This window comes from Alligator sinensis, unplaced genomic scaffold (assembly GCF_000455745.1).
Source record: "Alligator sinensis unplaced genomic scaffold, ASM45574v1 scaffold659_1, whole genome shotgun sequence".
Taxonomy (NCBI): Eukaryota; Metazoa; Chordata; order Crocodylia; family Alligatoridae; genus Alligator; species Alligator sinensis.
This window is the reverse complement of record NW_005842265.1, coordinates 348,982-360,089: the sequence shown is the minus strand read 5'-3', so window position 1 is coordinate 360,089 and position 11,108 is coordinate 348,982. Positions and strand designations below refer to the sequence as shown.

Below are 11,108 nucleotides of genomic sequence, written 5' to 3'. Positions count from 1 at the left end.
AGCCAGGGGCGGGCATGCAATGAAGGAAGGAAAGCCAGTCAGTGAAAATGGAAATGGAGGCATCAGGGGGTGAGGGAGAGGCTGGGGTTGGGGTGGTAAAGAGGGATATAGCAGCACAGGTAAAAGTGGAGAGGTACCTGGGGAGTCAGATGTCCAGCAGGTTGCAGTGTGTCAGAATTCCACTGTGTGTACTGAGTCCATGAGTTTATGTACCTACTACCTAGGAGGCTGATGAAGTGAAGTTCATAGGCCTGGCTGTGAAAAGTGGTCTGCAAATTCCCTTTCAGGATTAGTCCTGAGAGACTGGAGACAGAGTGTTTTTTTTTGTGAGAAATGTGCCCCCATAGGTAGTTGGGTATTCTTGTCTTTGATAGATTCTGATGCGCAGTTTTTGGGGATACTGGAGATTGTTGTCTAGTATTGTGTTTTGAGCTGTAGGAAGTTGGCTTCTGGTGATGGTTAGGTTAACAAGGTTCGGTGCTTGTTTGAATTTACAAACCACTTTTCACAGCCGGGCCTATGAACTTCACTTCATCAGCCTCCTAGGTACAGAAACTCACAGACTCAATATAGACATTGGATTTAGGACACATTACAACCTGCCAGACATCTGACTCCCCAAGTACCTCTCCACTTTTACCTCCCCACCCCCACCCCACACAACCTGTCCCTCACCCCCTGCTGCCTCCATTTCCATTTTCACTGACTGGCTTTCTTGCCTGCATTGCATGCCAGCCTCTGTCTTCTATACTATTCCTTCCATCCAGAAACCGCACACACAAACACCAACTGCAGGTGCTTCCTCAGCCTGACAAAGGGTTTTTCAACCCGAAAGCTTGCTGAGATATATTTCTGTAACTAACTATTCAGTTGGTCTACTCAAACATACCAGATTAGATTGAGCCAAAGGAAAGGACCTTGTCTGCCAGTGCCATGTCCTTAGACCAACACCCCGAGCACCTGACCAGACGGATGCAGGGCCCTGGGCACATCTATGCCCCAGGGCTGGGGCTGGCAGGGAGAGTTCTCTGGCAGCTGCTGGAGAAGAAGCTCCTGCAGAAAGGAAAAGAAAGACTCTAGTCTGTGACAGTTTGGCTGCCTGAGATGCTGCAGGTGCTACTGTGCTGCTTACTAAGTTATTACCTGTTGTCATTTAAAGTGGTGGACTGAACTGAGGCTGTAGGGGCGGAGGAGACCTCATTGGGGCACGCTACCGTGTCTTGTAGAGGCCCCAGAGCCAGTGAGGGCGCACCTTAACACACACACAGTGCCACCCATGTCACGAGTGTTGCCTGTCAGCAGCCTGAGGTGCAGTTTCCCAGAAACCCCTGCACCTATCTCCTTGAAACTTGGCAGGCTTCATGGCATCAGAAGGGGCTACCATCTCTGCAAGTTGCATCCAAATCAGGCAAGAAATGACAAAGTTATAGGCAGTTTTGTGATTCCCCATTATAGCTTATGAGCGAAACATCAAAACAGCATTGAAACAGTGAAACAGTTTCAACAAAACAAAATGGAAACGAAACGAAACTCGAAATGAAACACTGTCCCATTGTAATGTTGAAATAGAAGTTGAAACAGAATATTGCTGTCTCTCACAGCCCTAATAAATATACCTAACGCAACACTGAGGCAAACTACAGAGCTTGGTCACTGGATTTTAGGACAATATCACACCCAAACATACTATTTAGCTTGTCATTGATATCTTCACTGCATTTGGCACTACATTTCAGTCAGTTGGATAGCTGTTCATCTTTTTACAAGAGGTAAACCCAAACCTGAATGCTCTAGGAATTGGAGCTGAATTTGGGAAATGGTCTCCCTGAGGTTCAACACACTTTACACCTGGGTATGCTGGAACCCAGATCCTTACATAAACACTGCATGAAGACTGGTTCTCCTTGACATGCCTTGCATGTCACTTCCACTAATGCATGCCGTTACCTTTCTGACCTGGTATGGGATTATATACCTACTTTGAACTGATGTAAATCCCTGCTGCAGGTGCAGGGCAGCAGAGATTCAGGCTCACAACTTCTTAAAAACAGCTTGTTTGTGCTAGCGGTGCAGAAGGGTGGCTGCTCTCTCCTATGAAAAAAAGGCTGAAAGAACTATTTAGTCTGAAGAAGAAGATTCATGGAGGAAGCAGGGATTAAATAACTGTCCTCAAATATCTGAAGTGTAAGTGTAAAGAGGATGGAGATAGACTATTTTTTGTGGTTGTAGGGGATAGGACTACGAGCAATGGCCTCAAACTGCAGCAAAGGAAATTTAGGTTGGAGATTAGGAAGAACTTTCTGACTGTGAGGGTGGTCAGGCATTGGGACAGGTAACGTAAAGAGACTGTGGAATCTCCATCCTTGGACATTTTTAAGAATAGTTAGACACTTGACTGGGACAGTTTAGTTTGGAATGATCCTGCCTTCAGCAAGGGGCTGGACAAGATGACCTCATGAGGTCCCTTCTAGCCCTATTTTCCGACAATCCTAAATTAACTTCAGTGATGCATCCAAGAAGGCAGGGCAATTAGTGCAGCATCTGGACACTCAGCACAGGTCATATTTGTAAGGTAGTCCTTGCTACCACAAGGACTAGAGACTTACCAAAGAAATCCTAACAGCAGCATAGCTCCTAGAGAGCAGTTGTGTGATGGTGGAATGGATTGGGCAGCAAGAATAGCACAGCCCACAGAACCCTGTGTAGGTGCCAATCTGAACATGAGACTTAGAGCTGGGTACTCTGACTTTGACAAGCAGGGGTCCTGTGGGATAATAGGCCCTATATAAAGTTATTCTTACTACTGTTATATTTTTCAGGTATGCGCCATAGTTTGTTATGAAGCAGCTCACACACATAGGCACAAGTCCTGCTCTCCATTACCTTGCTGTAAACCAAGAGTAATTCCATCGGTGTAAAACTTGTGTAGGAAGAGAATCAGGCTCCTTTGATTTGCATGGAGTTATGCAGCTATAGATAACCTCAGAATTTGGCTCCTATTTTTGGCAGTGTTGGGGGAGAATATCTAGAAAAGCTAATGTTCTTTTGGCATGGCATGAAATTCCAACCTGCCAAGAGGATGGATCCTTGCCTAACTAGCTGGCTCTTTTCCCTTCATCATTTTCAATATGCTTCAGGAACCATGTGCTGCTGAGTCACCCCAGAACCCCAATTTAGAAAATCATTTGTGGGAATTTTGCTGAACTCAGACATACCTCAGCACATCAGGAGTCCCTGAACCCTGAAAAGAACTCCTAATATCTTGCAATTCTACTCCAGCCATCTTGCACTGAGTTTTGATCAACCCGTTCACCATATGCCAGGAATATCCTCAGGGAAGACTGAGATGGAATAAACTGAAAAGGCACTTTGGATTCTGCTCAACTCAGCAGTTGTTTGGGGGAGGGGATGGAGAGGGGAAGGGACATAAGAGGGAACAGAGAAAAGTGCTGAATTGTCTTAGAGAGGGTGGATTTGTGTAGGCATAGGGCCTGTTCTCCCCATGTCAGGCTCTGGCTGGCAACCTTTTTGTAGCGCGCCAGATGGCAGTTTCTAAGGGTTTTCCTTTTGAAATCTTTAAGGCTTTGAAATATTATACAGCTCTAAGAGCATTAATAATTACAGCATATCAGCATTCTGACTAGACAGTAACTAATCAATCCTAACTGTTTTATGAGACAGATGAATAAATTATCATGGCCCCTCAGCAACCTTGTCTTCTTGACTAGTCCTTGCTGTGGTTACAGGTAGTAACCTTTCATGCTGATTTTTAATATTGTGGAAAACTGTTTGTGAATCATGCACTCAAAACAGCTATCCAGTCTCATTAGTGTGTGGCATGATGTTCAGACTTCATCAGTTAGTGCTCTTGTCAACGGGGTGTCTGAGTGGTTTAGAAGAAAATAAGTACTGGTGGTTCTTGGGTGTTTGGGTTTCTCTCTCTCTCTACCCACTCCAATCCAATAGCAGAAAGAAGTGTTTCACATTAGCTACTGGCTAATTTGTTTGCTACTTTTACATTGTTGTTTGAAAGCTGAGGCAAAGACAAATAGTCTTGCACTTTGACCTGAAGGAGTGAACCCTGGGATGGTCCACTGAGAATATTCTGTTTCATGGAGAGCTCCATTGTTCCTATGGAAATACATGTCATGGAAAAAAATTGGCCATGGAGCACTGGTAGTCACTCTTGTAATTAACTTTTGAGAGCATTGAAGATAAGTGGCAGGACCTTGAGCTGAACCTGGAAATCAACAGGTAGCTAAGGTAATGTGTTGAAGCATCCAGGTGTTATGCTCCCATCCACTTGGGTTGCTTGACTGCATTTGAACATATATCAATATTTGTATGCTCATTCCCAAATTATAGGGCATCAGAATGATCAAACTGGATTGTTTTGGAAACATGGATCATCATGGCAAAGGTTTGTGGTTGTTAGTATTAGGCACGATCTCTTAGCTAGTTGCAAAGAGAAGAAGGCTATTTAGGACTGTAGTATCAGGAAGGCATGCAAGAGATTCTCGAGGCAATGTGCCATTTTGATGATTTGGGAATTGAACTGAAACAGAAGCCATTGCAGAATGCACAGAAGACAGTTCTTCCTAGAATACTGACCTGGCAGTTCTGTACAAAAGTAGTAGGCACGTGTTACCTAAGATGTGATGGGTTTGATAGCCACTGATCTGCATTTAGCATTTCCACAGGAATGTTTGCAGCAAAAAAAGAAAAAAAAAAGAAGGCTAAAAAATGCCTGCAATCCTCCTTTTCCTCTATCACTTCCCTCTACCCCCTCCATCAGTGTTTCCCCTTCATGAGAATATGGTAAATCTTTATGGGAGATCCAAGCTCAAAAGCTAAGCCTTGGAAGGTTTGTCTGTTTATGCAGAGCTTTGACAGGACGGTTCATTATTGCCCCAGCGGAGCAGTCCCAGCTGGAGCTTTATCATCATTCTGCATTCTCCAAGCAGACATCCAGATTCATTCAAGAACACTGACACTCCTGATATACATGAGACTAACAATAGTGCTTAATCAGAATGACTGGAGCCAGGCCATGGCCATCAGTTAAATTAATCCTAGTGTTGTACTAAATTTAGTTAAGGAGTTGTGTGAATGGAAATGAATCAATCGGTGAGACCATTCTGGTCTCAAATCCTAATTTATTGAACGCATACGGAATAACAATACCGAAGCAAGGCTTTAAATGCAACGCTTAGCCTTAAAGCAAGCCCTAACAGTCAATATATGTACTCTTATGCAAGCCTTGCAATGGATGCAGTGTTTTCAGCTGGCCAGGTGTCCGTCACCATTTTAGGGTTCAAGTACTTGTTGCTCCTTCCCTGTGTCACTCTTCCCCAACTTAAGTCTTTTTCTTAGTTTTTTTATATACTTTTAACAGTTCCCTTCCATACATTTCATGTGTCATAAATATCCACCAATCATCTTTTACAAGGGTTGTTTTCCTGTTAGCCTGCCGTCTGTATCCTTCTGTCTCAGACTGCAAAACCATATCTTAACTTTTGCTGACATGCGTTATAAAAAAGGTCACTGTGACCCAGTGGCCTTTGCATTTAGCTAGTGGTGCTAGTTATGTCAAGGCAGAAAATGATGTTGTTTTTGCTAAACATTTTGCTAAGGCCACAGAGCCATAAGGATCAAAGTCAATTTTATGTCTCAGTCTCTGCCTTATTGGCTCACTTTTTTTTTAAAGCTGTTTTCAAAGTGTGGTTTGCCCATTCCATTTACCCTGAGCTTTGGGGATGACCTATAATGTGCAGGTGCACATTTTTATTATTCTTGGCTTCCTCAGTTTCTTTTTCAAATGGCTCCCCTCCTTCAAACCACTTTTCCCATGGTTTACATCTTTTGGTAAGGGCCATTTTTTTAACAATCTATATATACAATGCAGCAGCCTTTTCGGCATGTTCCTCAATAACGTTTCTTAAGAACCCTGTCAGTCTTAAAAAGAACTTCAAGGTCATCAAAAGCTGCATTTCCTTTTGGCAGCAAAGTTTAGCTGTTGGGAGGAGGGGCAGCCTTCTTACCTTATTGATAATAATAACACATTTTAATCTGTGAACATATTTGCATAATCTAGCAAAGCTTTTGACTTTTTCACCTCAAAATAGCATGAGTCAGCTGACAACCTTTTTTTTAAACCTTGTCTGAATAATGAGTAGTATGTACTAAAAAGTTTAATTCCTGGGAACTTGGGATAGTTTACTATTAAATCCTTGTAAAGTTAAAAAGCCTGTGGTCTTCCAGTGTTCATCTTGGTTCTGTATTTATTATGGAACTGAATGCCCTCCCTGTTAACTAAAGTTTTGTACCAGCAACTCTTAATGGTGATATATCTCTCTGGGGGTGCCCCCAAGCATTCAGGCTGAATTTAACTGCAATACGTGATCTGAGCGTCTGGCATCCCCAAGCAGTGCCACTGGGGGTTTTGTTTCTATAGCTTCATATTTCCTTAGCCGCACAGCTAATTGCCAGTATTACAGCCCTTTTGGTACTTTTTTATACTTGCTGAGTCTTTAAACTATATTTTTATAGGAGGAGCCTACTTAATCACCTGGTTTGTTATTTCACTCCTTGTCTGTGCCTTTACTTTGTGAGCAAGTCCTCCCCCTTTGTTTTTAATGGTTACACCAGCTTTTTTTTCCCTGCTGCTTTGATGAATTTAGATTTTCCTTTTTAAATTGCTTCACTTGTGAGAAAGGTACTAATGATTCTTTTTTATTAAACCCCTCCATATTTTTTTCTTCTGCTTGTTCTTCTTATTTACTTACAACTGAAAATAAAGCACCAGAGGGCACATCTATGCATTCGTTAATGAACCATAGTTACTGCACATTAAGTTTAGTACTTGTATAATCACTTGTGCTAAATTAATGCACAATAACCAGTGTTACTGTGCAGTAGCACTGGCACATGCCTTTTTGGTGATGCTACTGTGCAGTAGCCTAACTGTCACAGTGCGGGGTCCCCAGCAATGGCCATGATACCCCTAGGGCTCCATGACCATGACAACTTCACCCTGTGGGCACCTTCTTATAGTTTCATAGTTTGTAGGGTCGGAAGGGACCTTGACAGATCATCAAGTCCGACCCCCTGCCATGGCAGGAAAGAGTACTGGGGTCAAACGACCCCGGCAAGGTGTTCATCCAGCCTCCTCTTAAAGAACCCCAGGGTAGGAGCCAGCACCACTTCTCTTGGAAGTTGGTTCCAGATCCTAGCCGCCCTGACTGTGAAGTAGCGCCTCCTGATATCTAGTCTAAATCTACTCTCTGCCAGCTTGTGACCATTATTTCTTGTCACTCTTAGGAGTGCTCGGGGGAACAGGGACGCTTCCACTGCCTGTTGGTCCCCTCTGACTAGTTTGTAAATGGCCACTAGATCCCTCCTCAGCCTTCTCTTGTGGAGGCTGAACAGGTTCAGGTCCCTTAGCCTCTCCTCGTACGGCCTGCCCTGCTGCCCCCTGATCATGCGAGTGGCCCTCTTCTGGACCCTCTCCATGTTGTCCACATCTTTCCTGAAGTGCGGCACCCAGAACTGGACGCAGTACTCCAACTGTGGCCTGACCAGTGTCGCATAGAGGGGGAGGATCATCTCCTTGGACCTGCTTGAGATGCATCTGTGCATGCATGACAAGGTGCGGTTGGCCTTCCTAACCGCATCCCCACAGTCGGCCCGTGTTCATTTTGGCATCAGTAATGACTCCAAGATCCTTTTCTGCCTCTGCACTGACAAGAAGGGAGTTCCCCGGCCTGTAGGTATGCTGCTGGTTCTTCGTCCCTAGGTGCAGTACCTTGCACTTGTCGGTGTTGAAACCCATCCTGTTCTCATCTGCCCACCCCTGTAACCTGTCTAGGTCCGCCTGCAGCCTATTCCTCCCTTCTAGTGTGCCCACTTCTCCCCACATCTTAGTGTCATCTGCAAATTTGAACAGGGTGCTTTCTACCCCCTCATCCAAGTTGCTGATGAAGATGTTGAACAGTGCGGGCCCGAGGACCAAGCTCTGGGGGACCCCACTGCCCACATCCCTCCAGGTCGAAAATGACCCGTCCACCACCACTCTCTGGGTGCAGCCCTCCAGCCAACTAGTGACCCATCTGACTGTAGGTGTCGACGCCACAGTCCCATAGTTTTTTAATGAGAATGGGGTGAGAGACAATGTCGAAGGCCTTCCTAAAGTCCAGAAAGACTAAGTCCACTGCTACACCTGCATCTAAGGATTTGTGACCTGGTCATAGAAGGCCACCAGGTTGGTCTGACAGGACCTGCCTCTAATGAATCCATGTTGGTTGCCCCTAAGCATAACCTCCCCTGCTGGCCCCTCGCGGACATGAGCCAGGATAATTCTCTCAAAAAGCTTACCCAGAATCGAGGTAAGACTAACTGGCCTATAGTTTCCTGGGTCCTCCTTCCTCCCTTTTTTGAAAATGGGAACCACATGGGCCCTTTTTCAGTACTCTGGCACCACACCAGAGCACCACGAGTGCTCGTAAAACCATGCCAGGGGTCCTGCAATGACCTCTGCTAATTCCCTCAGCACTCTGGGGTGGAGATCGTCAGGACCAGCTGATTTAAATACGTCCAGTCCCTCCAGAAGTTCCCTGACTAGCTCCTCACTGACCCTAGGTCTGGGTGCGCCTCCCCTGGGGCCTATGGAGGTCCTGGTGGGGGGGAGGTGACCCGGTCCCTGCTTAGGAAAATGGAGGTAAAGAAATTGTTAAAGATGTTAGCCTTGTCATCTGGTGTGAAGACCAGATTTCCTAGTGTGTCTTGCAGAGGCCCCACGTTACCCAGTACCTTCTTTTTACCCCCTATATATTTAAAAAAGGACTTCTTGTTGTCCTTGATCTGGGTAGCTAGTCCCAGTTCCATCTCCACCTTGGCCTTTCTGACTGCCCCCCTGCAGCCCTGAGCAACCGAGGTATAGTCCTCCCTGGTATTGGCCCCTCCCTTCCATTGGGTATACGCCTCCCTTTTAGCCAGGAGATGTTCCCGTATGCTTTTGGTGAGCCATGGGGGCTTTTGTGCCCTCTTGCCCCCTTTGATCCATTTTGGAATTATCTCCCTTTGGGCTTGGAGGATCGTCTCCTTAAGGAACGACCACTCTTCTTGGACCCCCGACTCCTCTCCCTTCTGGGACCTCAGTGCCTCCCTGACTGTTCTCCTTACCTCATTGAAGTTTGCCCTCCTGAAGTCCAGGGCTGCTGCCTTGCTGCAGGCCTTTGCCACCTTGCGCTGGATGGTGAATTTCAGCAGGCGATGATGGCTGTTGCCCTGGCGGTTGAGCACCCGCAGACCCCTGACCTGTCATGTCTTGTTGGTAAAGATAAGTAAGGTGACTGCCCACAAGTTTCTGTGTGGTCACAGTCCTGTTGAACCCCACTAGACCTTGTGGGTTCTTGGACCTCCTGCTAGGTCGCACTCCAAGTCAGTGCTTCACGGGACACCTTAGGCCTAATGGGCTAAATGCGTGGCTCCAAAACCTACCCTTTACCATGCCCCATGCCTCACAGGTGGTATATGAATATTGTCCCTCTGTTGGGGTCTCAGCTAAACTCAGCCTCTTCCCCTGTTATGTAGCTAGGCCTTCTAGCATAGACCCACTGTGTTAGGCCCAGCTTTGAGACACCCCTGGCCTTGTCTGTTGCGCCCCTCTGGCACTGGGCTCCCCGGCCCCTGTAGCTGCGCCCCTCTGGTGCTGGGCTCTACACAATTGTGCGCCCTCCTCTGGGCACTAATGAGGCTTTCATCTCCCCTTATAGCCTCATCCCAAAACCACCAGTTCAAATGACAACGTAAACATAAGCTCCTGGGCTATAACATAACAATAATGATGGAGGCCACACTCTGCCCCTTTAAGAAGGCAAATGTCTCCCCTCGTATTGTGTGCCTCCTAGCCCCAGGTACTTTCTGAGCTCCTGGAACCCTATTTGTCTTGCAGGCAGCAGATCAGGAAACCAAACATTTCTAGGTAGCTCTTTCGCACAGGAGCTCCTTCCCTTGGCAGCTGCCAGAGAACTTTCCCTGCCAGCCCCAGTCCTGGGGCTTAAATGTGCCCAGGGCTCTGCCTCCTTCTGGTCAGCTGACGGGGTGCAGATGCTGGCTAATTTCTTCATTAGCCTGCTGCCACGGCAACCTGCAGTTGTGGAGCTCTGCCTAGCTCGCAGGCAGCTGGCTAGGCTGCTTCTGCCTTTAAAGGAGCAGGCACGCTTTAGTGCCCTATGACACTAATAATACTGTGCAGTAACATATTAGCACTGTTTGTGCTGTGACGTGCTACTATGCAGTGTTATTAGGCTACTGTGTAGTCAGCATCTCATGTAGACATGCCCTGTATCAATTAACATTTGCTGCCTCGGTGTCTCCTTTCCTTTGTTCTCTCAGAGCCAACTGCCCAATTTCATAGCCATCTCTAGCTGTCTGCATAACATCCTGGAGGAGCAGTTCTGATGCTCCTCCTCTCAAACAAATTTGTATACCCGCTAAGAAATCTTGTACTAACAGTCCCTTAAGCTCATTGTGATCAAAGTTAGGGTTTTGGTGTTTTTTTCCAATAGGCAGACCAGCCACCACATAGAGCAGCTTTTTCTGCCTCACATAAGCATTTGGTCTCTCCCCTAGCTACTGTTTCCTCATGAAACAGCATTATTGCTGGCTTTCTGGGGAAGAACAGTTCTAGCAATGCTGCCTGTATGGTTCCTGTGAGTGTTACTGACCTACTGTTCACATCAGAGGGAAGGGCTGCACAGTCCTTCAGGTCCATACATTTCTGACACAAATCAATTAAATTGCTTATTGTATACTTATTTCCCTGTTCAGTGGATTTACTGCTATCAGCCAGGCAATAGCTGTTTCCTGCTTCAGCAGTCCCAATGCCTTACAGCTGCTTTCAACTGGTCTGAGGTAAAGGGTACCAAAGTCTCTGTCTGTTCTATCTGATGGTCCCCTCAAGCTCCCTGATCATAGAATCATAGAAGTAGGGTCGGAAGGGACCTTGTAGATCTTCAAGTCTGACCCCCTGCCTGGGCAGGAGGAAAACTGGGCTCAAATGACCCCAGCCAGGTAGGCATCAAGCCGCTTCTTAAAGACCCCCAGGG

At 46.3% G+C, this 11,108-nt stretch overlaps 1 protein-coding gene across 2 annotated transcripts in view; it reads left to right on the top strand.

The window, feature by feature from the left end:
- Positions 1-11,108, top strand: part of IQSEC3 (IQ motif and Sec7 domain 3) — an 88,594-nt gene that overhangs the window by 23,076 nt on the left and 54,410 nt on the right. The window lies entirely within an intron of this gene.